Source organism: Lycium ferocissimum, chromosome 1, assembly GCF_029784015.1.
Source record: "Lycium ferocissimum isolate CSIRO_LF1 chromosome 1, AGI_CSIRO_Lferr_CH_V1, whole genome shotgun sequence".
NCBI classification, from domain to species: Eukaryota; Viridiplantae; Streptophyta; class Magnoliopsida; order Solanales; family Solanaceae; genus Lycium; species Lycium ferocissimum.
The window spans coordinates 47,360,217-47,365,802 of NC_081342.1; the positions used below are offsets into that span (position 1 = coordinate 47,360,217).

General features: G+C 34.7%; 1 pseudogene; it reads left to right on the forward strand.

Annotated features, from left to right (window-relative positions):
* The first annotated feature begins 2,693 nt into the window (after nt 1-2,693).
* Nucleotides 2,694-3,840, forward strand: LOC132064767 (ferredoxin--NADP reductase, leaf-type isozyme, chloroplastic-like; annotated as a pseudogene).
* Nucleotides 3,841-5,586: the final 1,746 nt, after the last annotated feature.

Consider the following 5,586-nt stretch of genomic DNA (forward strand, 5'->3'; position numbering starts at 1 on the left):
ATAAAATTCCTAGATTGATGGTACAGTGGAACTTACGATGATAAGATGTAGTAAATACCAAAATAAAATTCCCAGATTAATGATACAGATATTCAACAGTCGTCGTCAACAGTAAAAACTTGTTCTTCAGCAGTATCTAGCTGGACAATGACATTTAGTTGGAACCACATTTTCTATGTGTTTTACTGTTTTCTCCTATCCTTTTCAGAAGACAAGTATGTTGATAAAGAAAAATAGCAGCCACAAGTGAGTAGATGAGGGTTTTATCCGATGTACGCTTTTAGCAGACAATTTGACCCCAATATAGCTTAACCATGCCAAACAAAGCTGCAGTCAAGAATTATGAAGGTAAAAGTCAACAATCATACTCAATAGAAACGTCGTCGATGAAGTAAATTGGAGATATTTTCTAATCATCTTCACATTTACAAGGATGAATTATTTTAAGAAATACTAAAGGGAAGGATATATGAGGAAAAGGAACACAAATATGATTTGTGCCTTAATCATGCCGAGCAAACGTGGCACTTTGCAGTACTTGTTTCTGCTATTTCTCCAGAAAGAAGTGCTTCGATAAACCATAAAAGAGTGTTGATTAAATGCTAACAGGAAAATATCTACCAAGAGGATACTAAATGTGCCAATACAAACATTATCATTTTTTTTAGTTCACCAATCCTATTTCCAATAGAGAAATTAAAGGATTTCAAAAAAATGTTGACATTTAAAGATCTATATCTATATATTATATAATTAAAAAAGAGGATAGTTTGCAATAGAATTGTGACAAGTGGCGGGTAGGAAAATGCCATGTGTTAGTTTTAGGACAGAAAATAATTAATTATATACATCCATATATTCTGTTTAAATTGGGAATTACCAATTTAAAACATGAAAAAAAAATCCAGATCAAGTGGATACAACTTCCACGTTTAAGTTTTAAAAATTTGCAATTAATTTTCTATTAAATTCTACTAGGAAAAGGAAAAAATAAAGGGGAAATCAGGAAAAAAAAAACTAATCTCCTAAAGTACCCCCCATATCTGCACCACGTTCCCATTCCTCATCTCCAACACAAAAATACCTTTCCCCATGAACCTTAAATTAGGGATACCACGATATCAATCAGCAGCTTTTTCAGGATGGAGCAGTTTTCAGAGTGCAATAAATCACGATGCAGCAGTTTGTCAACACTCACAATTCATGACAAGAATCCTGGGTGTTCTCTGCAAAAAGCTCTCTTTACATCAAAGTGAGTAATATGATTTCTAATTCATGAATAATACTTAAATTTCTTTAACATAATTGATGTACTTCACATTGATTAACATCTGCACAATATTCTTTTCATAGTTTACTATTTTTTCTACATTCATGGGTATATGATTTAGGTATTTGGTGAATTGGGTAACCAAATCAATTCCTCTATATTGATGAACACAAGATATTTGATTATATGCCTGAATAATTTGGATAATGTGATTTTACTCTTCTCTTATAACAATTGCTCTATAATATTGGCTTTTCGTTTCTACTTGCTGACTCGCTGTCAATATTGATTCACACTTCTTCTCTATTAACCGAGGAATTAATGGTTGCTGAAAGTAATTTTATTAGCAAAAATAACACCAAGCCGTGAATTGGAAGTTAAAGGTTCGTATTGTCAGGCTTATCCTTTTTCAACTGAGCTTATTCTGATGGATGAAAAGGTTATGTGTGTTCACTTTACTTCTATTTTGCACTGTTTACAAATGCGTCAGTATATAAGAAAAATATGCAGAAAAACTTAGTCTTATTAACTGATTTAGTGTTTTTGTTGGGAGACCGCATTCACGCAAGTGTTGGCAGGAATATTATTCAAAGTTTGAAAACGATGAACCAAGAAATCAAGGAAATAGGTTTGTACATCATGAAGAATTTCGTGGTATGTGAGGACCAAAGACCACAAGTGTAAGTTGATTTTCATGCAGAATACCATTGTTAAGGAAATCGTGATCCACATTTCAACATGTGTATCTTAAAATTCAGACCCTATGAGCAGCTGTCTAATCCACAAGAATTTGACGACACCAAACTATTTGGTAATTAAATCTTTTTTCCTCTTTTCTTTTACTTTCCGTTATTTGCTTTCAGTTGTCCATGGGTTGAACTGATTGCCAACACCTACAAACCAAACTACTATCTACATTATACTGTTAAACTTTAAACAACAGCCCATGAGCCAAAGTGGTAATTTCAATAAATCTAAACTCTTTGAGCATCTGGTGGATCTCATGCTTTTACACATTAAAACCCAATATTATTTCGCAGAACTGGAAATGAATCTACCAACATTACATATTATATGTTAAATAAAATTATCTATATTTGTCACCAAATAAAGATTCTGCAATTCGAACATTGTTTTGATTTGAATATTTATGTAATTGCATTTCAAAGTAGACTCTGTTCAGTGAACACCTAACTTTCTTGGTGAAGCTTCATTTGGGACTGCCGTGTGAGCAGCACTTCGTGCACTATTTGGAGGTGTGCACTTAATGATCCAAAAAAAATGGGAAAAAAGATTCCCACAATATGTCCCACATTGTACATATACACATGTTTCTATTATCTCCCCCCCCCCCCTCCCTTTTTTTTTTTTTTTTTAATTTTTACAATCCGTCCATCGCACGGGTACGTATATCATTCTTAAATGTCCACTTAACACTAACATCACTGGTGATAATGCTCCTGGTGAAATTTGGCACATGGTCTAAGTATTGAGGGCATATCACTTAATCTTACAAATTACTGGTGTTTTCTGTTTGTACTATAAACTGATAGTTTGAGCTAAACTGGTTTTGTTGGGTTGATCGGGTCCCATATAGAGAAGGTGAATCCATTGTTGTGATTGCTGATGGTGAAGATGCCAATGGGAAGCCTCACAAGCACAGATTGCACTCCATTGCATGCTAACAGTGCCCTTGGTGACTTCGCTAACTCCAAAACCGTAAGCTTTTAATTCCTATTTATTCGAAAAATTTCACCTATTACAGATCACTCTTAACAGATTGATAAACATATGCCTAAATTATGATTAATATTGACACCTATCAATTCTACCAACAACTATGGGTGAACACTATATATATATTCCAAGCATAGTCATAGTTGTTTAAGGGCTCACAAGTTAGATGTCTGAATTTGAGATTTTATGAACGTTTCTCCGTACGTCAAAAGGCTTGTGTACACCAATGACAAAAGGGAAGAAGTTAAAGGACTTTGCTCAAACTTCTTATGCATAATGAACGGCTCCCTAATTCTCTAAATGATGTAAGATTTGTCTGTGCTTATCTTAGTTTCCCAGTACAGATTAAATTTAAGCCACTCTTCCTAACACATAGTACAAAAACATTCATGGTCTTGCTTACTTATGTAGCTACAAATGTTTCATATTTCAGGTGACTTGAAGCCTGGAGCAGAGGTCAAGATTACTAGAGCTGTTGGCAAAGAACGCTCATGCCAAAAAATCCAAATTCCACCATTAAAATGGTAAATTTTATTTTAGCTACATTATTGTCATCTAACACACTTCTGCTGCCTTTCAATTTGAATATGCATTTTTTATAATTTCAATTTATCTCTCAGCTTACTATTGGAACTGGAATTACTCGATTTGATTTATTCCTATGGAAAATGTTCTTCAAGAAACACGACAATTACAAGGTACACAAAACCATTTGCTTCCCTTCATTTTTAATTTGATTGGCTTCAGCACGTCTAGGGAAATGATAAGAACTAAAGAAGAACACTGCTTGGTTATAGGCACAAAAGTTTGAGTGTTAGATAGATGAACTGGTGGACTATGCTATTTGAGCCAAAGATGAATAGTTATTAAACACTTACTATAGCCAGCATTAGTTTATTTAAAAGTTTGAATTACAATCACAACTACTCTTTAATATCGGATAGGTTCCAAATGCTACCAATGACTTGTGTCGTTACGGTAAGTTGGTTGATTTATTTGATCAACATATGAAAAATCATACATTCGATACATTTTACAATGCCTGACCACTTTCCAAAAATGCAAGGCAAAATGAATACCGAAATACAAAATACATAACAGTTGATATTGGTTAATGGATACTTCGCGTGCCTGTAAATTTAGAAAGTTATTCCTATCGTAAGGAAGGGAGGCGTATCTCCGATTGGATTTCCTTTTCTAATTGGATTTTATTCCAAAGATGTGATCTTAGAGCTAAGTTTCTTAGAAGCGTTAGAAGAAGTACATGAATCATTAATCAACAAATCGAAACAAGTCTAAGCACTTTGAGCTCATAATTCAACTGCGATCAATTCCGACATAGTATCCAACTTGTCAATGTGAGGCGAAAACCTTTTTCTATTTTATCAAGCTCACAGATTAGGAAAACATTATTCTGTTTCAGAAAGAGAAAAGCAGTCCAATAATCTTAAAAAGAATGGAGAGAGAGAGAGAGAGAGAGAGAGAGAGAGAGAAGATAGGGAAATGGCTAAGGAAAAGCTATCATTCACATCATTTGAAGTGTCAAGATTAGCTATTTTACGTTGAAGTTCACACAAAGTATCTTCTACGTGGTTTTCAACTTTTGAGCCCATTTGCTCATTTGGGAAGCCTTCAATTACCCCATAAACTTTAAAAGTTTAAGGTTCATCATTCAGTTTGATTCCAAGAATACAAGCACCATTATCAAAACAACTAGAGACGAAAGAAAAAGTTACAAGAGTTAGAATGGGGTTGTGACAACCCCCTCATATCACTCCTTACAACCTTTTCTTTTTCCACTCTAGAGTTGTCACTTTTCACTCCCTCACTCCTCTCAATCTTTTCTCTCTCAGTTTCATTGGAGTTGGGACAAGTGCCAAGTACTTCTTTAGAAGGGTTAGGGAAACCCTATACTTCAATCTTCCCCTTCGCTTCACAAGGATTGAATTTCTTCTCCTTTATTTGTTGTACCTTGTGTAAGCATTCCATCATTAGATGAAACTCATATAAATTCTTCTCCCATGTTGATAGACCGGAACCACTCATCATAGGACGGGGTTCACTTGCATTTGCTTCATCTTTAGGAGGTATGGTGGAAAGAGAAGTCTCCATTGCTTGTCCACTACATACTTGTACCATTTTTGCCCATATGAAACCTTATGTTCTTGAAACCAAGGATTTCCCAAACACAAGTGGCAATTGTCTAGGGAAAGTACATCACACCAAATCTTCTCTTGGTATTTTCCATAGGTAAATAACACCTTCGCGCTCCTATCAACCAAGTACCCTTTTTGATCATAGTAAGGGTCTTGTTTCATCACACATTCTGTACCCAATTCTTAAATCGCTTGAGGGTAAAGGTAGTTTCCATAGCTACCATCATCAAACACATGGACATACCCCGCACTACCAAATAGATTCACCTTTGTCTCAAGAATTCACTTTTTTGGGTCATTTATTACTTGAGACCTTGCATTTCTTCTACTTTCATCATCTATCAATACTTCCCTCCTACTTTCCACATCATAACCATATTGAGAACATGGCACATTCGTATTAGGATAAGAAGTATGATTCAT